Here is a 24,167-nt window from a genome sequence, read left to right as displayed (position 1 = left end):
GAGTCTGTGGGTCTCTGTGTGGTGAGTCTGTGGGTCTCCGTGTGAGTGAGTCTGTGGGTCTCTGTGTGAGTGAGTCTGTGGGTCTCTGTGTGAGTGAGTCTGTGGGTCTCTGTGTGAGTGAGTCTGTGGGTCTCTGTGTGGTGAGTCTGTGGGTCTCTGTGTGAGTCTGTGGGTCTCTGTGTGAGTGAGTCTGTGGGTCTCTGTGTGAGTCTGTGGGTCTCCGTGTGGTGAGTCTGTGGGTCTCCGTGTGAGTGAGTCTGTGGGTCTCTGTGTGAGTGAGTCTGTGGGTCTCTGTGTGAGTGAGTCTGTGGGTCTCTGTGTGAGTGAGTCTGTGGGTCTCTGTGTGAGTGAGTCTGTGGGTCTCTGTGTGAGTGAGTCTGTGGGTCTCTGTGTGAGTGAGTCTGTGGGTCTCTGTGTGAGTGAGTCTGTGGGTCTCTGTGTGAGTGAGTCTGTGGGTCTCTGTGCGAGTCTGTGGGTCTCTGTGTGAGTCTGTGGGTCTCTGTGTGAGTGAGTCTGTGGGTCTCTGTGTGATGAGTATGTGGGTCTCTGTGTGATGAGTCTGTGGGTCTCTGTGTGAGTGAGTCTGTGGGTCTCTGTGTGAGTGAGTCTGTGGGTCTCTGTGTGAGTGAGTCTGTGGGTCTCCGTGTGAGTGAGTCTGTGGGTCTCTGTGTGAGTGAGTCTGTGGGTCTCTGTGTGAGTGAGTCTGTGGGTCTCTGTGTGAGTGAGTCTGTGGGTCTCTGTGTGAGTGAGTCTGTGGGTCTCTGTATGATTGAGTCTGTGGGTCTCTATGTGGTTAGTCTGTGGGTTTCTGTGTGAGTCTGTGGGTCTCTGTGTGAGTGAGTCTGTGGGTCTCTGTGTGGTGAGTCTGTGGGTCTCTGTGTGAGTCTGTGGGTCTCTGTGTGAGTCTGTGGGTCTCTGTGTGAGTGAGTCTGTGGGTCTCTGTGTGAGTGAGTCTGTGGGTCTCTGTGTGAGTGAGTCTGTGGGTCTCTGTGTGAGTGAGTCTGTGGGTCTCTGTGTGGTGAGTCTGTGGGTCTCTGTGTGAGTCTGTGGGTCTCTGTGTGAGTGAGTCTGTGGGTCTCTGTGTGGTGAGTCTGTGGGTCTCTGTGTGAGTGAGTCTGTGGGTCTCTGTGTGAGTGAGTCTATGGGTCTCTGTGCGAGTTAGTCTGTGGGTCTCTGTGTGAGTGAGTCTGTGGGTCTCTGTGTGAGTGAGTCTATGGGTCTCTGTGTGAGTGAGTCTGTGGGTCTCTGTGTGGTGAGTCTGTGGGTCTCTGTGAGAGTCTGTGGGTTTCTGTGTGAGTGAGTCTGTGGGTCTCTGTGTGAGTCTGTGGGTCTCTGTGTGAGAGAGTCTGTGGGTCTCTGTGTGAGTGAGTCTGTGGGTCTCTGTGTGAGTCTGTGGGTCTCTGTGTGAGTGAGTCTGTGGGTCTCTGTGTGAGTGAGTCTGTGGGTCTCTGTGTGAGTGAGTCTGTGGGTCTCTGTGTGAGTGAGTCTGTGGGTCTCTGTGTGGTGAGTCTGTGGGTCTCTGTGTGAGTCTGTGGGTCTCTGTGTGAGTGAGTCTGTGGGTCTCTGTGTGAGTCTGTGGGTCTCTGTGTGAGTGAGTCTGTGGGTCTCTGTGTGGTGAGTCTGTGGGTCTCTGTGTGAGTGAGTCTGTGGGTCTCTGTGTGGTGAGTCTGTGGGTCTCTGTGTGGTGAGTCTGTGGGTCTCTGTGTGAGTGAGTCTGTGGGTCTCTGTGTGGTGAGTCTGTGGGTCTCTGTGTGGTGAGTCTGTCGGTCTCTGTGTGAGTGAGTCTGTGGGTCTCTGTGTGAGTGAGTCTGTGGGTCTCTGTGTGAGTGAGTCTGTGGGTCTCTGTGTGAGTGAGTCTGTGGGTCTCTGTGTGAGTGAGTCTGTGGGTCTCTGTGTGGTGAGTCTGTGGGTCTCTGTGTGAGTGAGTCTGTGGGTCTCTGTGTGAGTGAGTCTGTGGGTCTCTGTGTGAGTGAGTCTGTGGGTCTCTGTGTGGTGAGTCTGTGTGTCTCTGTGTGAGTGAGTCTGTGGGTCTCTGTGTGAGTGAGTCTGTGGGTCTCTGTGTGAGTGAGTCTGTGGGTCTCTGTGTGAGTGAGTCTGTGGGTCTCTGTGTGAGTGAGTCTGTCGGTCTCTGTGTGAGTGAGTCTGTGGGTCTCTGTGTGAGTGAGTCTGTGGGTCTCTGTGTGAGTGAATCTGTGGGTCTCTGTGTGATTGAGTCTGTGGGTCTCTGTGTGAGTGAGTCTGTGGGTCTCTGTGCGAGTCTGTGGGTCTCTGTGTGAGTCTGTGGGTCTCTGTGTGAGTGAGTCTGTGGGTCTCTGTGTGATGAGTATGTGGGTCTCTGTGTGATGAGTCTGTGGGTCTCTGTGTGAGTGAGTCTGTGGGTCTCTGTGTGAGTGAGTCTGTGGGTCTCTGTGTGAGTGAGTCTGTGGGTCTCTGTGTGAGTGAGTCTGTGGGTCTCTGTGTGAGTGAGTCTGTGGGTCTCTGTGTGAGTGAGTCTGTGGGTCTCTGTGTGAGTGAGTCTGTGGGTCTCTGTGTGAGTGAGTCTGTGGGTCTCTGTGTGGTGAGTCTGTGGGTCTCTGTGTGAGTCTGTGGGTCTCTGTGTGAGTGAGTCTGTGGGTCTCTGTGTGGTGAGTCTGTGGGTCTCTGTGTGAGTCTGTGGGTCTCTGTGTGAGTGAGTCTGTGGGTCTCTGTGTGAGTGAGTCTGTGGGTCTCTGTGTGAGTGAGTCTGTGGGTCTCTGTGTGGTGAGTCTGTGGGTCTCTGTGTGAGTCTGTGGGTCTCTGTGTGAGTGAGTCTGTGGGTCTCTGTGTGGTGAGTCTGTGGGTCTCTGTGTGAGTGAGTCTGTGGGTCTCTGTGTGAGTGAGTCTATGGGTCTCTGTGCGAGTTAGTCTGTGGGTCTCTGTGTGAGTGAGTCTGTGGGTCTCTGTGTGAGTGAGTCTATGGGTCTCTGTGTGAGTGAGTCTGTGGGTCTCTGTGTGAGTGAGTCTGTGGGTCTCTGTGTGAGTGAGTCTGTGGGTCTCTGTGTGGTGAGTCTGTGGGTCTCTGTGAGAGTCTGTGGGTTTCTGTGTGAGTGAGTCTGTGGGTCTCTGTGTGAGTCTGTGGGTCTCTGTGTGAGAGAGTCTGTGGGTCTCTGTGTGAGTGAGTCTGTGGGTCTCTGTGTGAGTCTGTGGGTCTCTGTGTGAGTGAGTCTGTGGGTCTCTGTGTGAGTGAGTCTGTGGGTCTCTGTGTGAGTGAGTCTGTGGGTCTCTGTGTGAGTGAGTCTGTGGGTCTCTGTGTGGTGAGTCTGTGGGTCTCTGTGTGAGTCTGTGGGTCTCTGTGTGAGTGAGTCTGTGGGTCTCTGTGTGAGTCTGTGGGTCTCTGTGTGGTGAGTCTGTGGGTCTCCGTGTGAGTGAGTCTGTGGGTCTCTGTGTGAGTGAGTCTGTGGGTCTCTGTGTGAGTGAGTCTGTGGGTCTCTGTGTGAGTGAGTCTGTGGGTCTCTGTGTGGTGAGTCTGTGGGTCTCTGTGTGAGTCTGTGGGTCTCTGTGTGAGTGAGTCTGTGGGTCTCTGTGTGAGTCTGTGGGTCTCCGTGTGGTGAGTCTGTGGGTCTCCGTGTGAGTGAGTCTGTGGGTCTCTGTGTGAGTGAGTCTGTGGGTCTCTGTGTGAGTGAGTCTGTGGGTCTCTGTGTGAGTGAGTCTGTGGGTCTCTGTGTGAGTGAGTCTGTGGGTCTCTGTGTGAGTGAGTCTGTGGGTCTCTGTGTGAGTGAGTCTGTGGGTCTCTGTGTGAGTGAGTCTGTGGGTCTCTGTGTGAGTGAGTCTGTGGGTCTCTGTGCGAGTCTGTGGGTCTCTGTGTGAGTCTGTGGGTCTCTGTGTGAGTGAGTCTGTGGGTCTCTGTGTGATGAGTATGTGGGTCTCTGTGTGATGAGTCTGTGGGTCTCTGTGTGAGTGAGTCTGTGGGTCTCTGTGTGAGTGAGTCTGTGGGTCTCTGTGTGAGTGAGTCTGTGGGTCTCCGTGTGAGTGAGTCTGTGGGTCTCTGTGTGAGTGAGTCTGTGGGTCTCTGTGTGAGTGAGTCTGTGGGTCTCTGTGTGAGTGAGTCTGTGGGTCTCTGTGTGAGTGAGTCTGTGGGTCTCTGTATGATTGAGTCTGTGGGTCTCTATGTGGTTAGTCTGTGGGTTTCTGTGTGAGTCTGTGGGTCTCTGTGTGAGTGAGTCTGTGGGTCTCTGTGTGGTGAGTCTGTGGGTCTCTGTGTGAGTCTGTGGGTCTCTGTGTGAGTGAGTCTGTGGGTCTCTGTGTGAGTGAGTCTGTGGGTCTCTGTGTGAGTGAGTCTGTGGGTCTCTGTGTGAGTGAGTCTGTGGGTCTCTGTGTGGTGAGTCTGTGGGTCTCTGTGTGAGTCTGTGGGTCTCTGTGTGAGTGAGTCTGTGGGTCTCTGTGTGGTGAGTCTGTGGGTCTCTGTGTGAGTGAGTCTGTGGGTCTCTGTGTGAGTGAGTCTATGGGTCTCTGTGCGAGTTAGTCTGTGGGTCTCTGTGTGAGTGAGTCTGTGGGTCTCTGTGTGAGTGAGTCTATGGGTCTCTGTGTGAGTGAGTCTGTGGGTCTCTGTGTGGTGAGTCTGTGGGTCTCTGTGAGAGTCTGTGGGTTTCTGTGTGAGTGAGTCTGTGGGTCTCTGTGTGAGTCTGTGGGTCTCTGTGTGAGAGAGTCTGTGGGTCTCTGTGTGAGTGAGTCTGTGGGTCTCTGTGTGAGTCTGTGGGTCTCTGTGTGAGTGAGTCTGTGGGTCTCTGTGTGAGTGAGTCTGTGGGTCTCTGTGTGAGTGAGTCTGTGGGTCTCTGTGTGAGTGAGTCTGTGGGTCTCTGTGTGGTGAGTCTGTGGGTCTCTGTGTGAGTCTGTGGGTCTCTGTGTGAGTGAGTCTGTGGGTCTCTGTGTGAGTCTGTGGGTCTCTGTGTGGTGAGTCTGTGGGTCTCCGTGTGAGTGAGTCTGTGGGTCTCTGTGTGAGTGAGTCTGTGGGTCTCTGTGTGAGTGAGTCTGTGGGTCTCTGTGTGAGTGAGTCTGTGGGTCTCTGTGTGGTGAGTCTGTGGGTCTCTGTGTGAGTCTGTGGGTCTCTGTGTGAGTGAGTCTGTGGGTCTCTGTGTGAGTCTGTGGGTCTCCGTGTGGTGAGTCTGTGGGTCTCCGTGTGAGTGAGTCTGTGGGTCTCTGTGTGAGTGAGTCTGTGGGTCTCTGTGTGAGTGAGTCTGTGGGTCTCTGTGTGAGTGAGTCTGTGGGTCTCTGTGTGAGTGAGTCTGTGGGTCTCTGTGTGAGTGAGTCTGTGGGTCTCTGTGTGAGTGAGTCTGTGGGTCTCTGTGTGAGTGAGTCTGTGGGTCTCTGTGTGAGTGAGTCTGTGGGTCTCTGTGCGAGTCTGTGGGTCTCTGTGTGAGTCTGTGGGTCTCTGTGTGAGTGAGTCTGTGGGTCTCTGTGTGATGAGTATGTGGGTCTCTGTGTGATGAGTCTGTGGGTCTCTGTGTGAGTGAGTCTGTGGGTCTCTGTGTGAGTGAGTCTGTGGGTCTCTGTGTGAGTGAGTCTGTGGGTCTCCGTGTGAGTGAGTCTGTGGGTCTCTGTGTGAGTGAGTCTGTGGGTCTCTGTGTGAGTGAGTCTGTGGGTCTCTGTGTGAGTGAGTCTGTGGGTCTCTGTGTGAGTGAGTCTGTGGGTCTCTGTATGATTGAGTCTGTGGGTCTCTATGTGGTTAGTCTGTGGGTTTCTGTGTGAGTCTGTGGGTCTCTGTGTGAGTGAGTCTGTGGGTCTCTGTGTGGTGAGTCTGTGGGTCTCTGTGTGAGTCTGTGGGTCTCTGTGTGAGTGAGTCTGTGGGTCTCTGTGTGAGTGAGTCTGTGGGTCTCTGTGTGAGTGAGTCTGTGGGTCTCTGTGTGAGTGAGTCTGTGGGTCTCTGTGTGGTGAGTCTGTGGGTCTCTGTGTGAGTCTGTGGGTCTCTGTGTGAGTGAGTCTGTGGGTCTCTGTGTGGTGAGTCTGTGGGTCTCTGTGTGAGTGAGTCTGTGGGTCTCTGTGTGAGTGAGTCTATGGGTCTCTGTGCGAGTTAGTCTGTGGGTCTCTGTGTGAGTGAGTCTGTGGGTCTCTGTGTGAGTGAGTCTATGGGTCTCTGTGTGAGTGAGTCTGTGGGTCTCTGTGTGAGTGAGTCTGTGGGTCTCTGTGTGAGTGAGTCTGTGGGTCTCTGTGTGGTGAGTCTGTGGGTCTCTGTGTGAGTCTGTGGGTCTCTGTGTGAGTGAGTCTGTGGGTCTCTGTGTGAGTCTGTGGGTCTCTGTGTGAGAGAGGCTGTGGGTCTCTGTGTGAGTGAGTCTGTGGGTCTCTGTGTGAGTCTGTGGGTCTCTGTGTGAGTGAGTCTGTGGGTCTCTGTGTGAGTGAGTCTGTGGGTCTCTGTGTGAGTGAGTCTGTGGGTCTCTGTGTGAGTGAGTCTGTGGGTCTCTGTGTGGTGAGTCTGTGGGTCTCTGTGTGAGTCTGTGGGTCTCTGTGTGAGTGAGTCTGTGGGTCTCTGTGTGAGTCTGTGGGTCTCTGTGTGGTGAGTCTGTGGGTCTCCGTGTGAGTGAGTCTGTGGGTCTCCGTGTGAGTGAGTCTGTGGGTCTCTGTGTGAGTGAGTCTGTGGGTCTCTGTTTGAGTGAGTCTGTGGGTCTCTGTGTGAGTGAGTCTGTGGGTCTCTGTGTGGTGAGTCTGTGGGTCTCTGTGTGAGTGAGTCTGTGGGTCTCTGTGTGGTGAGTCTGTGGGTCTCTGTGTGGTGAGTCTGTGGGTCTCTGTGTGAGTGAGTCTGTGGGTCTCTGTGTGAGTGAGTCTGTGGGTCTCTGTGTGAGTGAGTCTGTGGGTCTCTGTGTGAGTGAGTCTGTGGGTCTCTGTGTGAGTGAGTCTGTGGGGCTCTGTGTGAGTGAGTCTGTGGGTCTCTGTGTGGTGAGTCTGTGGGTCTCTGTGTGGTGAGTCTGTGGGTCTCTGTGTGAGTGAGTCTGTGGGTCTCTGTGTGAGTGAGTCTGTGGGTCTCTGTGTGAGTGAGTCTGTGGGTCTCTGTGTGAGTGAGTCTGTGGGTCTCTGTGTGAGTGAGTCTGTGGGTCTCTGTGTGGTGAGTCTGTGGGTCTCTGTGTGAGTGAGTCTGTGGGTCTCTGTGTGAGTGAGTCTGTGGGTCTCTGTGTGAGTGAGTCTGTGGGTCTCTGTGTGGTGAGTCTGTGGGTCTCTGTGTGAGTGAGTCTGTGGGTCTCTGTGTGAGTGAGTCTGTGGGTCTCTGTGTGAGTGAGTCTGTGGGTCTCTGTGTGAGTGAGTCTGTGGGTCTCTGTGTGAGTGAGTCTGTCGGTCTCTGTGTGAGTGAGTCTGTGGGTCTCTGTGTGAGTGAGTCTGTGGGTCTCTGTGTGAGTGAATCTGTGGGTCTCTGTGTGATTGAGTCTGTGGGTCTCTGTGTGAGTGAGTCTGTGGGTCTCTGTGCGAGTCTGTGGGTCTCTGTGTGAGTGAGTCTGTGGGTCTCTGTGTGAGTGAGTCTGTGGGTCTCTGTGTGATGAGTATGTGGGTCTCTGTGTGATGAGTCTGTGGGTCTCTGTGTGAGTGAGTCTGTGGGTCTCTGTGTGAGTGAGTCTGTGGGTCTCTGTGTGAGTGAGTCTGTGGGTCTCTGTGTGAGTGAGTCTGTGGGTCTCTGTGTGAGTGAGTCTGTGGGTCTCTGTGTGAGTGAGTCTGTGGGTCTCTGTGTGAGTGAGTCTGTGGGTCTCTGTGTGAGTGAGTCTGTGGGTCTCTGTGTGGTGAGTCTGTGGGTCTCTGTGTGAGTCCGTGGGTCTCTGTGTGAGTGAGTCTGTGGGTCTCTGTGTGGTGAGTCTGTGGGTCTCTGTGTGAGTCTGTGGGTCTCTGTGTGAGTGAGTCTGTGGGTCTCTGTGTGAGTGAGTCTGTGGGTCTCTGTGTGAGTGAGTCTGTGGGTCTCTGTGTGAGTGAGTCTGTGGGTCTCTGTGTGGTGAGTCTGTGGGTCTCTGTGTGAGTCTGTGGGTCTCTGTGTGAGTGAGTCTGTGGGTCTCTGTGTGGTGAGTCTGTGGGTCTCTGTGTGAGTGAGTCTGTGGGTCTCTGTGTGAGTGAGTCTATGGGTCTCTGTGCGAGTTAGTCTGTGGGTCTCTGTGTGAGTGAGTCTGTGGGTCTCTGTGTGAGTGAGTCTATGGGTCTCTGTGTGAGTGAGTCTGTGGGTCTCTGTGTGAGTGAGTCTGTGGGTCTCTGTGAGAGTCTGTGGGTCTCTGTGTGAGTGAGTCTGTGGGTCTCTGTGTGAGTCTGTGGGTCTCTGTGTGAGAGAGTCTGTGGGTCTCTGTGTGAGTGAGTCTGTGGGTCTCTGTGTGAGTTAGTCTGTGGGTCTCTGTGTGAGTGAGTCTGTGGGTCTCTGTGTGAGTGAGTCTATGGGTCTCTGTGTGAGTGAGTCTGTGGGTCTCTGTGTAGTGAGTCTGTGGGTCTCTGTGAGAGTCTGTGGGTCTCTGTGTGAGTGAGTCTGTGGGTCTCTGTGTGAGTCTGTGGGTCTCTGTGTGAGAGAGTCTGTGGGTCTCTGTGTGAGTGAGTCTGTGGGTCTCTGTGTGAGTCTGTGGGTCTCTGTGTGAGTGAGTCTGTGGGTCTCTGTGTGAGTGAGTCTGTGGGTCTCTGTGTGAGTGAGTCTGTGGGTCTCTGTGTGAGTGAGTCTGTGGGTCTCTGTGTGGTGAGTCTGTGGGTCTCTGTGTGAGTCTGTGGGTCTCTGTGTGAGTGAGTCTGTGGGTCTCTGTGTGAGTCTGTGGGTCTCTGTGTGGTGAGTCTGTGGGTCTCCGTGTGAGTGAGTCTGTGGGTCTCTGTGTGAGTGAGTCTGTGGGTCTCTGTGTGAGTGAGTCTGTGGGTCTCTGTGTGAGTGAGTCTGTGGGTCTCTGTGTGAGTGAGTCTGTGGGTCTCTGTGTGAGTGAGTCTGTGGGTCTCTGTGTGAGTGAGTCTGTGGGTCTCTGTGTGAGTGAGTCTGTGGGTCTCTGTGTGAGTGAGTCTGTGGGTCTCTGTGTGAGTGAGTCTGTGGGTCTCTGTGCGAGTCTGTGGGTCTCTGTGTGAGTGAGTCTGTGGGTCTCTGTGTGATGAGTATGTGGGTCTCTGTGTGATGAGTCTGTGGGTCTCTGTGTGAGTGAGTCTGTGGGTCTCTGTGTGAGTGAGTCTGTGGGTCTCTGTGTGAGTGAGTCTGTGGGTCTCTGTGTGAGTGAGTCTGTGGGTCTCTGTGTGAGTGAGTCTGTGGGTCTCTGTGTGAGTGAGTCTGTGGGTCTCTGTGTGAGTGAGTCTATGGGTCTCTGTGTGAGTGAGTCTGTGGGTCTCTGTGTGGTGAGTCTGTGGGTCTCTGTGTGAGTCTGTGGGTCTCTGTGTGAGTGAGTCTGTGGGTCTCTGTGTGGTGAGTCTGTGGGTCTCTGTGTGAGTCTGTGGGTCTCTGTGTGAGTGAGTCTGTGGGTCTCTGTGTGAGTGAGTCTGTGGGTCTCTGTGTGAGTGAGTCTGTGGGTCTCTGTGTGAGTGAGTCTGTGGGTCTCTGTGTGGTGAGTCTGTGGGTCTCTGTGTGAGTCTGTGGGTCTCTGTGTGAGTGAGTCTGTGGGTCTCTGTGTGGTGAGTCTGTGGGTCTCTGTGTGAGTGAGTCTGTGGGTCTCTGTGTGAGTGAGTCTATGGGTCTCTGTGCGAGTTAGTCTGTGGGTCTCTGTGTGAGTGAGTCTGTGGGTCTCTGTGTGAGTGAGTCTATGGGTCTCTGTGTGAGTGAGTCTGTGGGTCTCTGTGTGAGTGAGTCTGTGGGTCTCTGTGTGAGTGAGTCTGTGGGTCTCTGTGTGGTGAGTCTGTGGGTCTCTGTGTGAGTCTGTGGGTCTCTGTGTGAGTGAGTCTGCGGGTCTCTGTGTGAGTCTGTGGGTCTCTGTGTGAGAGAGGCTGTGGGTCTCTGTGTGAGTGAGTCTGTGGGTCTCTGTGTGAGTCTGTGGGTCTCTGTGTGAGTGAGTCTGTGGGTCTCTGTGTGAGTGAGTCTGTGGGTCTCTGTGTGAGTGAGTCTGTGGGTCTCTGTGTGAGTGAGTCTGTGGGTCTCTGTGTGGTGAGTCTGTGGGTCTCTGTGTGAGTCTGTGGGTCTCTGTGTGAGTGAGTCTGTGGGTCTCTGTGTGAGTCTGTGGGTCTCTGTGTGGTGAGTCTGTGGGTCTCCGTGTGAGTGAGTCTGTGGGTCTCTGTGTGAGTGAGTCTGTGGGTCTCTGTGTGAGTGAGTCTGTGGGTCTCTGTGTGAGTGAGTCTGTGGGTCTCTGTGTGAGTGAGTCTGTGGGTCTCTGTGTGAGTGAGTCTGTGGGTCTCTGTGTGAGTGAGTCTGTGGGTCTCTGTGTGAGTGAGTCTGTGGGTCTCTGTGTGAGTGAGTCTGTGGGTCTCTGTGTGAGTGAGTCTGTGGGTCTCTGTGTGAGTCTGTGGGTCTCTGTGTGAGTGAGTCTGTGGGTCTCGGTGTGGTGAGTCTGTGGGTCTCTGTGTGAGTGAGTCTGTGGGTCTCTGTGTGAGTGAGTCTGTGGGTCTCTGTGTGGTGAGTCTGTGGGTCTCTGTGTGAGTGAGTCTGTGGGTCTCTGTGTGAGTCTGTGGGTCTCTGTGTGAGTGAGTCTGTGGGTCTCTGTGTGAGTGAGTCTATGGGTCTCTGTGTGAGTCTGTGGGTCTCTGTGTGAGTGAGTCTGTGGGTCTCTGTGTGGTGAGTCTGTGGGTCTCTGTGTGAGTGAGTCTGTGGGTCTCTGTGTGAGTGAGTCTGTTGGTCTCTGTGTGAGTGAGTCTGTGGGTCTCTGTGTGAGTGAGTCTGTGGGTCTCTGTGTGGTGAGTCTGTGGGACTCTGTGTGAGTCTGTGGGTCTCTGTGTGAGTGAGTCTGTGGGTCTCTGTGTGAGTCTGTGGGTCTCTGTGTGAGTGAGTCTGTGGGTCTCTGTGTGAGTGAGTCTGTGGGTCTCTGTGTGAGTCTGTGGGTCTCTGTGTGAGTGAGTCTGTGGGTCTCTGTGTGAGTGAGTCTGTGGGTCTCTGTGTGAGTGAGTCTGTGGGTCTCTGTGTGAGTGAGTCTGTGGGTCTCTGTGCGTGAGTGAGTCTGTGGGTCTCTGTGTGAGTGAGTCTGTGGGTCTCTGTGTGAGTGAGTCTGTGGGTCTCTGTGTGAGTCTGTGGGTCTCTGTGTGGTGAGCCTGTAGGTCTCTGTGTGAGTGAGTCTATGGCTCTCTGTCTGAGTGAGTCTATGGGTCTCTGTGTGGTGAGTCTATGGTTCTCACCACTCTCTGCCTCTCACCTCCTGGCTGAATGGATTCCTGATCGACTCCTTCCCGGTTCACCTTCTGCACGACCTCTGCTTGATGGACACAAAATGACACACACAGAGACCCACAGACTCACTCAAACACCGAGACCCACAGACTCACTCACACAGAGACCCATAGACTCACTCGCACAGAGACCCACAGACTCACTCACACACAGAGACCCACAGACTCACTCACACAGAGACCCATAGACTCACTCACACAGAGACCCACAGACTCACTCACACACAGAGACCCACAGACTCACTCGCACAGAGACCCATAGACTCACCACACAGAGACCCACAGACTCACTCGCACAGAGACCCACAGACTCACCACACAGAGACCCACAGACTCACTCGCACAGAGACCCACAGACTCACTCACACAGACACCCACAGACTCCCTCACACAGAGACCCACAGACTCACTCACACACAGAGACCCACAGACTCACCACACAGAGACCCACAGACTCACTCACACAGAGACCCACAGACTCACTTGCACAGAGACCCACAGACTCACTCACACAGAGACCCATAGACTCACACAGAGACCCACAGACTCACTCACACAGAGACCCATAGACTCACTCACACAGAGACCCACAGACTCACTCACACAGAGGCCCATAGACTCACTCACACAGAGACCCATAGACTCACTCACACAGAGACCCACAGACTCACTCACACAGAGACCCATAGACTCACACAGAGACCCACAGACTCACTCACACAGAGACCCATAGACTCACTCACACAGAGACCCACAGACTCATTCACACAGAGACCCACAGACTCACCACACAGAGACCCACAGACTCACCACAGAGACCCATAGACTCACCACACAGAGACCCACAGACTCACTCACACACAGAGACCCACAGACTCACTCACACACAGAGACCCACAGACTTACTCACACAGAGACCCACAGACTCACTCACACACAGAGACCCACAGACTCACTCACACACAGAGACCCACAGACTCACCACGCAGAGACCCACAGACTCACTCACACACAGAGACCCACAGACTCACCACACAGAGACCCACAAACTCACTCACACAGAGACCCACAGACTCACTAACACACAGAGACCCACAGACTCACCACACAGAGACCCACAGACTCACTCACACACAGAGACCCACAGACTCACTAACACACAGAGACCCACAGACTCACCACACAGAGACCCACAGACTCACCACACAGAGACCCACAGACTCACTCACACACAGAGACCCACAGACTCACTCACACACAGAGACCCACAGACTCACTCACACACAGAGACCCACAGACTCACTCACACAGAGACCCACAGACTCACACAGAGACCCACAGACTGACTCACACAGAGACCCACAGACTCACACAGAGACCCACAGACTCATTCACACAGAGACCCACAGACTAACTCAAACAGAGACCCACAGACTCACTCACACAGAGACCCAAGACTCACTCACACAGAGACCCATAGACTCACACAGAGACCCACAGACTCACTCACACACAGAGACCCACAGACTCACTCACATAGAGACCCACAGACTCACTCACACAGAGACGCACAGACTCACTCACACAGAGACCCACAGACTCACTCACACAGAGACCCACAGACTCACTCACACAGAGACCCATAGACTCACTCACACAGAGACCCACAAACTCACCACACAGAGACCCACAGACTCACTCACACAGAGACCCATAGACTCACTCACACAGAGACCCGCAGACTCACACAGAGACCCATAGACTCACTCACACAGAGACCCACAGACTCACTCACATAGAGACCCACAGACTCACCCACACAGAGACCCACAGACTCACACAGAGACCCATAGACTCAACACACAGAGACCCACAGACTCACTCACAGAGACCCACAGACTCACACAGAGACCCACAGACTCATTCACACAGAGACCCACAGACTAACTCAAACAGAGACCCACAGACTCACTCACACAGAGACCCAAGACTCACTCACACAGAGACCCATAGACTCACACAGAGACCCACAGACTCACTCACACACAGAGACCCACAGACTCACTCACATAGAGACCCACAGACTCACTCACACAGAGACGCACAGACTCACTCACACAGAGACCCACAGACTCACTCACACAGAGACCCACAGACTCACTCACACAGAGACCCATAGACTCACTCACACAGAGACCCACAAACTCACCACACAGAGACCCACAGACTCACTCACACAGAGACCCATAGACTCACTCACACAGAGACCCGCAGACTCACACAGAGACCCATAGACTCACTCACACAGAGACCCACAGACTCACTCACATAGAGACCCACAGACTCACCCACACAGAGACCCACAGACTCACACAGAGAGCCATAGACTCACTCACACAGATACCTATAGACTCACACAGAGAACCATAGACTCACTCACAAAGAGAGCCATAGACTCACTCACACAGAGACCCATAGACTCACTCACACAGAGAGCCATAGACTCACTCACACAGAGACCCATAGACTCACTCACACAGAGACCCACAGACTCACCATACAGAGACCCACAGACTCACTCACACAGAGACACATAGACTCACACAGATCGCGATATAGATTGTAGCTATAGACTGTATAGCTGCAGTATATACAATATAGACTGTATATACAGCATATACTGTAGTTATATACTGTGGGGCTACAGCATAGACTTATATACAGTATAGACTGCAGGTATATACTGTATGCACAGTATCCACAACATACTGTATATACAGTATATACTGTAGTTATATACTGTGGGGCTACAGTATAGACTGTATATACAGCATAAGCCGCAGGTATATACTGTATGCACAGTATCTACTGTATATACAATATAGACCCATATACAGTATATACTGTAGTTATATACTGTGGGGCAGCAGTATAGACTGTATATACAGTATAGACCGCAGGTATATACTGTATGCACAGTATCTACTGTATATACAATATAGACTGTATAGACAGTATATACTGTAGTTATATACTGTGGGGCTACAGTATAGACTGTATATACAGTATAAACTGCAGGTATATACTGTATGCACAGTATCTACTGTATATACAATATAAACTCATGTACAGTATATACTGTGGTTATATACTGTGGGGGTACAGTATAGACTGTATACACAGTATAGACTGCAGGTATATACTGTATGCACAGTATCTACTGTATATACAATATAGACTGTATAGACAGTATATACTGTAGTTATATACTGTGGGGCTACAGTATATACTGTATATACAGTATAAACCGCAGGTATATACTGCACGCACAGTACATACTGTACATGCAAATATATACAGCACATCGTTTTTACGCGGTATATAACGGCGTCATAGACTACCGCGTACAGTACATACAGTGGCACAGTGCGTACTGTACGTACAGTGCGTACCGTGCGTACAGTGCGCACTGTGCGCGTACAGTACTCACGGAAGTCAGCGATGTTCAGGAACGGGTGGATCGCGATGGGATAAATCGTCACCGCCAGCGCCGCCACGAATCCTCCGAAGACGAGCGTCGTGCGCGTGATGCGACCCATGGCGGCGTCAACAACAGAGCGAGGGCGAGTAAACAACAACAACAACAAACAACAACAGCAGAGGAAGTTGTCAACAAGACGCACGCTCAGCCTAGAAGTCGCCCGTAACCTTGAAGCCCAAGAAGCGCCTCTCCCATTGGTCCGTGGTGGCCCGGTTGGGGGGGTGGGCGGGGCAGCGTGAAGGGGGCGGGGCTCCCAGCTGTGTAAGCTCGCACCCCATTGGGCGGCGTGCTTGGAAACGTTTTCGCTGTCCAATCATCGTAGGGCACTGCTGCTGCTGCTACTGGGGGTCAGTGCCAGGCTAGGTGCACCTTGAGGCTACTGGGGGTCAGTGCCAGGCTAGGTGCACCTTGAGGCTACTGGGGGTCAGTGCCAGGCTAGGTGCACCTTGAGGCTACTGGGGGTCAGTGCCAGGCTAGGTGCACCTTGAGGCTACTGGGGGTCAGTGCCAGGCTAGGTGCACCTCGAGGCTACTGGGGGTCAGTGCCAGGCTAGGTGCACCTCGAGGCTACTGGGCAGTGCCAGGCTAGGTGCACCTTGAGGCTACTGGGGGTCAGTGCCAGGCTAGGTGCACCTTGAGGCTACTGGGCAGTGCCAGGCTAGGTGCACCTTGAGGCTACTGGGCAGTGCCAGGCTAGGTGCACCTTGAGGCTACTGGGGGTCAGTGCCAGGCTAGGTGCACCTTGAGGTAACTGGGGTCAGTGCCAGGCTAGGTGCACCTTGAGGCTACTGGGGGTCAGTACCAGGCTAGGTGCACCTTGAGGCTACTGGGCAGTTGGAGGCAGTCGCCCTCCAACAACAACAGCGGAGGGCGGAGGAGCGACGCTCACAACAACGAGCGGAGCGCCGGGTGGCTAAATCACAGCAAGTTGGCACAGTAGGGGGCACAGGTGGTGCATCAGCCAGTCATCTCAGTCAGTCGACCCATGGCACCTGGGTCTGCCCCGTGACCTCCTGCCAGCGGGCGTTCGACACTTCACGTGGCCTCAAGGTGCACATAGCCTGGCACAAGCGTCGTGGTGACGTCACCGCCACTTAGTGGCGAATGGCGGTTGTTGTTGTGAGTGTGTGTGAGTGAGTGTGTGTGTGTGAGTGTGTGTGTGAGTGTGTGTGTGTATGAGTGTGTGTGTGAGTGTGTGTGAGTGAGTGTGTGAGTGTGTGTGTGAGTGAGTGTGAGTGTGTGAGTGTGTGTGTGTGAGTGTGTGTGAGTGTGTGTGTGAGTGTGTGTGTGGCGAATGGCGGTTGTTGTGTGAGTGTGTGTGTGTGAGTGTGTGAGTGTGTGTGTATGAGTGTGTGTGTGTGAGTGTGTGTGTGAGTGTGTGAGTGTGTGTGTGGCGAATGGCGGTTGTTGTTGTTGTGTGAGTGAGTGTGTGTGAGTGTGTGTGAGTATACCGACATCCTTCCGCAGAACCTGGAGCATCTGGCCCCTCAAAAAAACCCAAATCACCTGGGCCCTCTGGCCACTGAACGTCCATCAAACGCTCTCCACCCGTCAAGCCCCCACGGCTGACGGCAGTGGATTCAGCTTCCACGTTATAGTGGCGCTATGGGGAATGAATAAACACATGGCACGGCAAAGGTGTGGTTCACCCAACACCTTTGGTGGCTACAACAACGTCCGCTAAGGCTCCACCCTCCTCCCCTGTGGGTATAAAGTGCACGGGGGGGGGGGGGGGGGAGGAGCAAGGGAGCTCGGGGCAGAGCGTTGGGCACCGAGGCTGAAGCAACCGGTGAAGAGGAAAGAAGGCCGGCTAGGATAGACCCTGGGACTTTCTGTGACCGCTGCCCTTCGCAGGGCCGGCACAGCGAGCCGGTGGTGTGGCCCCATAGTTTAGTTTAGTTTTAGTTTAGTTTCATTTATTTGGTATAGCCCCTGTGAGCCATTCGGCTCTTGAATCGGGTGCAACCACAACAAACAAACAAAAAACATGAACAAGAAAAACATCTTAAAGTGACTATGTGTGACTGTGCAAACAGAAAATCCAGGAAAAAAAACAGCAAAATATTCCTGAAAAAGCACCGTACACCAACGCTGTGTCCAAAAATCCCAGTGGGATACAAGTCAAACAACAACACCAACAACCACAAGACAACTTAGATTAAGGCCATCAGTCTAACTCCGTACTACAACAACAACCACAAGACAACTTAGATTAAGGCCATCAGTCTAACTCCGTACTACAACAACCACCACAAGACAACTTAGATTAAGGCCATCAGTCTAACTCCGTACTACAACAACAACCACAAGACAACTTAGATTAAGGCCATCAGTCTAACTCCGTACTACAACAACAACCACAAGACAACTAAGATTAAGGCCATCAGTCTAACTCCGTACTACAACAACAACCACCACAAGACAACTTAGATTAAGGCCTTCAGTCTAACTCCGTTACTACAACAACAACCACAAGACAACTTAGATTAAGGCCATCAGTCTAACTCCGTACTACAACAACAACCACAAGACAACTTAGATTAAGGCCATCAGTCTAACTCCGTTACTACAACAACAACCACCACAAGACAACTTAGATTAAGGCCATCAGTCTAACTCCGTACTACAATAAACAAAAACATGGCCAAAACTAAAAGAAACGTTTTCGAAATCACCAAAATAAAAGCCATAAATGCAATGTAACAGTGATCATAGGGACTGTGACCGAATTTTTTAACAATAAACTACATAAATAAATTTTAACACCAAAATCTAGAGCCGTATTTTAGGCCGCTGAATAGCAGTGGCAGCTAGGGGTGTACATCTCCTCTAGAGCAGTTTTGAGTGAAGATCTCATAGGTAGTGATTCAAGTTGTAGTTTATTGGCAATAGCATTCCAGACCCTGGGGGCATCAATAGCAAAGGCCCTTCCTCCGGTTTTTGTACGGCAATAGGGGAAGAATGTGAAGCTGGTAAATGAGCGAAGACCTGAGGTCAAATTTGTTCTTTGAAACAGAGCCCCAGAGCCCCAGGAGTCCTTCTACTAAGGGCCGGGGTGTACCGAGATCTGTGCCCTAACCAGGGCCAAGTGATCTGATAGCCTCCCTCAGAGCCCTACCAGGAGGAACTGGGAGGCTAGAGCTTAGGCTTTAGAGAGCCCTGGGTGTGTGTGCGTGTGTGAGTCGTACGGGTGGAGGGGCCGCTAACCCCTTCTATTTATTTAAACCCTTGTTAAGGTTTACATAAATAGCGCTGCTTCTATACTCTTTGCTTCGATTGGGTAAAGTCACCACGTAGGTTAAAAAAAAATTAAAATAACAAAAAATCACGACGTTTCGGCCAACAACACAAGCGGCCTTCATCAGGTGAAGGGGACGGAGACTGTCTGGAGGACAGCGCTGGAGTCAAAAAAAAAAGCCACGCTCACCTGATGAAGGCCGCTTGTGTTGTGGCCGAAACGTCGTGAATTTTGTTATTTTTATTTTTTTATACCTACGTGGTGACTTTGCCCAATAGAACCAAATGGAGTGTGGATCCTAGCAGTCACGAAAGCTTCAAATCTAGAAGTGCTGCGTCTAATCCGCCGTCTCAGCGTCCTGGAATCCACCACCACCACTACTACTACTACACACGTGTACCGCAAAAAAATCTAAAAAATTTTACGCCGCGCGTTTAACCTGAACGGACCAATGGGAGGGGACCGTCCGTTAATGACGTCACGCGATTTTGGACGATTTTTAACCACACCCCCCCTCAAATATGACGTCACACCGCGTCACGAAAAGTCAAACCACACCCCCCCCACCCAACCTCAAATATGACGTCACAAAGCTCTGCCCTCCCACCCCCCCCCAAAAAAAATAAAATAAAACACGCTTCAAATCGCTTTGAACTATTTGTCATGGAAGCGTGCGTTTAACGTGGCGCTTACACTCTGATGTTGTAGGATAAAACATTTATTTAAATAAAAAAAGTCTATTTAATTAAGCAGAAACGTGTCGTCTTTATTTATTTATTAATCTGCGCATTTTGACGTGACGTCACATTTGTCAACAAGCCCCGCCCCCTCTCGTCCCCCCCCCCATCGTCACACATCGTCACAAAGGTCTGACCCCTCGTGACGTCATTTATGGACGGCCCCCGAGTCTGACGCGTGTTGGACGGGTGGCGGTCGCCTTTGACGACACATTTATATATTGACGGGATCTAAAACCAAAATAAATCTCTATTACACTGTACACTACACTACACACTACACTATACACTACACTATACACTACACTACACACTACACTATACACTACACTATACACTACACTATACACTACACACTACACTATACACTACACTATACACTACACTATACACTACACACTACACTATACACTACACTATACACTACACTATACACTACACACTATACACTACACACTACACTATACACTACACTACACACTATACACTACACTATACACTACACTATACACTACACTATACACTACACACTACGCTACTGTATACACTACACTATACACTACACTATACACTACACTATACACTACACTATACACTACACTATACACTACACACTACGCTACTGTATACACTAGACTATACACTACACTATACACTACACTATACACTACACTACACACTACGCTACTGTATACACTACACTACACACTACGCTACTGTATACACTACACTATACACTACACTATACACTACACTATACACTACACACTACACTACACACTACGCTACTGTATCCACTAGACTATACACTACACTATACACTACACTATACACTACACTACACACTACGCTACTGTATACACTACACTACACACTACGCTACTGTATACACTACACTATACACTACACTACACTATAAACTATACACTACACTATACACTACACTATACACTACACTATAACTACATACTACACTACACTACACACTACACTATACACTACACTATACACTACACTATACACTACACTGCTGTGGCTTTGCTCTTTAACACACCTGTGTGTGCTGTGCTAGTGACGAATTGGCCGCGTTCTGTTCGCGTGACAACCCTAACCCATTGGCATTGTCGGGTGGTGGCGAGTTGTACGACACAGCATTCATATTTTGACGCGATCTAACCCCTAAACAAACCTCTGTTATGGATGATATTGGTCGCGATAGCCCGCTACTGCGACGTGTTAAACTAACTGACTCGCTCACACACCATGCACTGACTCACTCACACATCATGCACTGACTCACTTACACATCATACACTGACTCACTCCCACACCATGCACTGACTCACACATCATACACTGACTCACTCATACATCATACACTGACTCACTCACACATCATGCACTGACTCACTCACACATCATACACTGACTCACTCACACATCATACACTGACTTACTCACACATCATACACTCACTCACTCACACATCATGCACTGACTTGCTCACACACCATACACTGACTCACTCACACATCATACACTGACTCACTTCCACATCATACACTCACTCACTCACACATCATGCACTGACTTGCTCACACACCATACACTGACTCACTCACACATCATACACTGACTCACTCACACATCATACACTGACTTACTCACACATCATACACTGACTCACTCATCATAAACTCACTCACACATCATACACTCACTCATCATACACTGACTCACTCCCACATCATACACTGACTCACACATCATGCACTGTCTCACTCACTCATCATACACTGACTCACTCACACATCATACACTGACTCACTCACACATCATACACTGACTCACTCACACATCATACACTCACTCATCATACACTGACTCACTCCCACATCATACACTTACTCACACATCATGCACTGTCTCACTCACACATCATACACTGACTCACTCACACATCATACACTGACTCACTCACACATCATACACTCACTCACTCATCATACACTCACTCACACATCATACACTGACTCACTCACACATCATACACTGACTCACTCATCATACACTGACTCACTCATCATACACTCACTCACTCATCATACACTCACTCACTCATCATACAATCACTCATCATACACTCACTCACTCATCATACACTGACTCACTCACACATCATACACTGACTCACTCACACATCATACACTGACTCACTCATCATACACTTACTCACTCATCATACACTCACTCACTCATCATACAATCACTCATCATACACTTACTCACTCATCATACACTCACTCACTCATCATACACTCACTCACACATCATACACTCACACAACATACACTCACTCACTCATCATACACTCACTCACTCATCATACACTCACTCACTCATCATACACTCACTCACACATCATACACTCACTCACTCATCATACACTCACTCATCATACACTCACTCACATATCATACACTCACTCACTCATCATACACTCACTCACACATCATACACTCACTCATCATACACTCACTCACTCATCATACACTCACTCACTCATCATACACTGACTCACACATCATACACTCACTCAATCATCATACACTCACTCATCATAAACTCACTCACACATCATACACTCACTTATCATACACTGACTCACTCCCACATCATACACTGACTCACACATCATGCACTGTCTCACTCACTCATCATACACTGACTCACTCACACATCATACACTGACTCACTCACACATCATACACTGACTCACTCACACATCATACACTCACTCATCATACACTGACTCACTCCCACATCATACACTGACTCACACATCATGCACTGTCTCACTCACTCATCATACACTGACTCACTCACACATCATACACTGACTCACTCACACATCATACACTGACTCACTCACACATCATACACTCACTCACTCATCATACACTCACTCACACATCATACACTGACTGACTCACACATCATACACTGACCCACTCATCATACACTGACTCACTCATCATACACTCACTCACTCACACATCATACACTCACTCACTCATCATACAATCACTCATCATACACTCACTCACTCATCATACACTGACTCACTCACACATCATACACTGACTCACTCACACATCATACACTGACTCACTCATCATACACTTACTCACTCATCATACACTCACTCACTCATCATACACTCACTCACACATCATACACTCACACAACATACACTCACTCACTCATCATACACTCACTCACTCATCATACACTCACTCACTCATCATACACTCACTCACACATCATACACTCACTCACTCATCATACACTCACTCATCATACACTCACTCACATATCATACACTCACTCACTCATCATACACTCACTCACACATCATACACTCACTCATCATACACTCACTCACTCATCATACACTCACTCACTCATCATACACTGACTCACACATCATACACTGACTCACTCATCATACACTCACTCACTCATCATACAATCACTCATCATACACTGACTCACTCATCATACACTCACTCACACATCATGCACTCACTCACACATCTTACACTCACTCACACAACATACACTGACTCACTCATCATACACTCACTCACTCATCATACACTCACTCACTCATCATACACTCACTCACACATCATACACTCACTCACACATCATACACTCACTCAATCATCATACACTCACTCACTCACTCATCATAAACTCACTCACACATCATACACTCACTCATCATACACTGACTCACTCCCACATCATACACTGACTCACACATCATGCACTGTCTCACTCACTCATCATACACTGACTCACTCACACATCATACACTGACTCACTCACACATCATACACTGACTCACTCACACATCATACACTCACTCATCATACACTGACTCACTCCCACATCATACACTGACTCACACATCATGCACTGTCTCACTCACTCATCATAGACTGACTCACTCACACATCATACACTGACTCACTCACACATCATACACTGACTCACTCACACATCATACACCCACTCACTCATCATACACTCACTCACACATCATACACTGACTCACTCACACATCATACACTGACTCACTCATCATACACTGACTCACTCATCATACACTCACTCACTCATCATACACTCACTCACTCATCATACAATCACTCATCATACACTCACTCACTCATCATACACTGACTCACTCACACATCATACACTGACTCACTCACACATCATACACTGACTCACTCATCATACACTTACTCACTCATCATACACTCACTCACTCATCATACAATCACTCATCATACACTTACTCACTCATCATACACTCACTCACTCATCATACACTCACTCACACATCATACACTCACACAACATACACTCACTCACTCATCATACACTCACTCACTCATCATACACTCACTCACTCATCATACACTCACTCACACATCATACACTCACTCACTCATCATACACTCACTCATCATACGCTCACTCACATATCATACACTCACTCACTCATCATACACTCACTCACACATCATACACTCACTCATCATACACTCACTCACTCATCATACACTCACTCACTCATCATACACTGACTCACACATCATACACTGACTCACTCATCATACACTCACTCACTCATCATACAATCACTCATCATACACTGACTCACTCATCATACACTCACTCACACATCATGCACTCACTCACACATCTTACACTCACTCACACAACATACACTGACTCACTCATCATACACTCACTCACTCATCATACACTCACTCACTCATCATACACTCACTCACACATCATACACTCACTCACACATCATACACTCACTCAATCATCATACACTCACTCACTCACACATCATACACTCACTCACACATCATACACTCACTCAATCATCATACACTCACTCACTCACACATCATACACTCACTCACTCACTCATCATACACTCACTCACTCATCAAACACTCACTCACTCACTCATCATACACTCACTCACTCATCATACACTCACTCACACATCATACACTCACTCACTCATCATACACTCACTCACTCACACATCATACACTCACTCACACATCATACACTCACTCACACATCATACACTCACTCACACATCATACACTCACTCACTCATCATACACTCACTCACACATCATACACTCACTCACTCATCATACACTCACTCACACATCATACACTCACTCACACATCATACACTCACTCACTCATCATACACTCACTCACTCATCATACACTCACTCACTCACACATCATACACTCACTCACTCATCATACACTCACTCACACATCATACACTCACTCACTCATCA

General features: G+C 50.3%; 1 long non-coding RNA gene across 1 annotated transcript in view; it reads right to left on the bottom strand.

The window, feature by feature from the left end:
• The window catches only part of LOC142907237 (uncharacterized), a 36,220-nt gene extending 20,087 nt beyond the window's left edge, over positions 1-16,133 (bottom strand). The window contains exon 1 of the long non-coding RNA XR_012930875.1: positions 15,789-16,133. This is a non-coding gene — a long non-coding RNA (uncharacterized LOC142907237). The remainder of the gene's footprint in view (positions 1-15,788) is intronic.
• Between the last annotated feature and the right edge of the window lie 8,034 nt (positions 16,134-24,167).

The sequence above is a fragment of the Petromyzon marinus genome, chromosome 76 (genome assembly GCF_048934315.1).
Source record: "Petromyzon marinus isolate PM22_M1 ecotype Great Lakes invasive population chromosome 76, UKy_Petmar_22M1.pri1.0, whole genome shotgun sequence".
Lineage (NCBI taxonomy): Eukaryota > Metazoa > Chordata > Hyperoartia > Petromyzontiformes > Petromyzontidae > Petromyzon > Petromyzon marinus.
The sequence above is the reverse complement of the archived record's forward strand: the minus strand, read 5'-3'. Positions and strand labels throughout refer to the sequence as shown.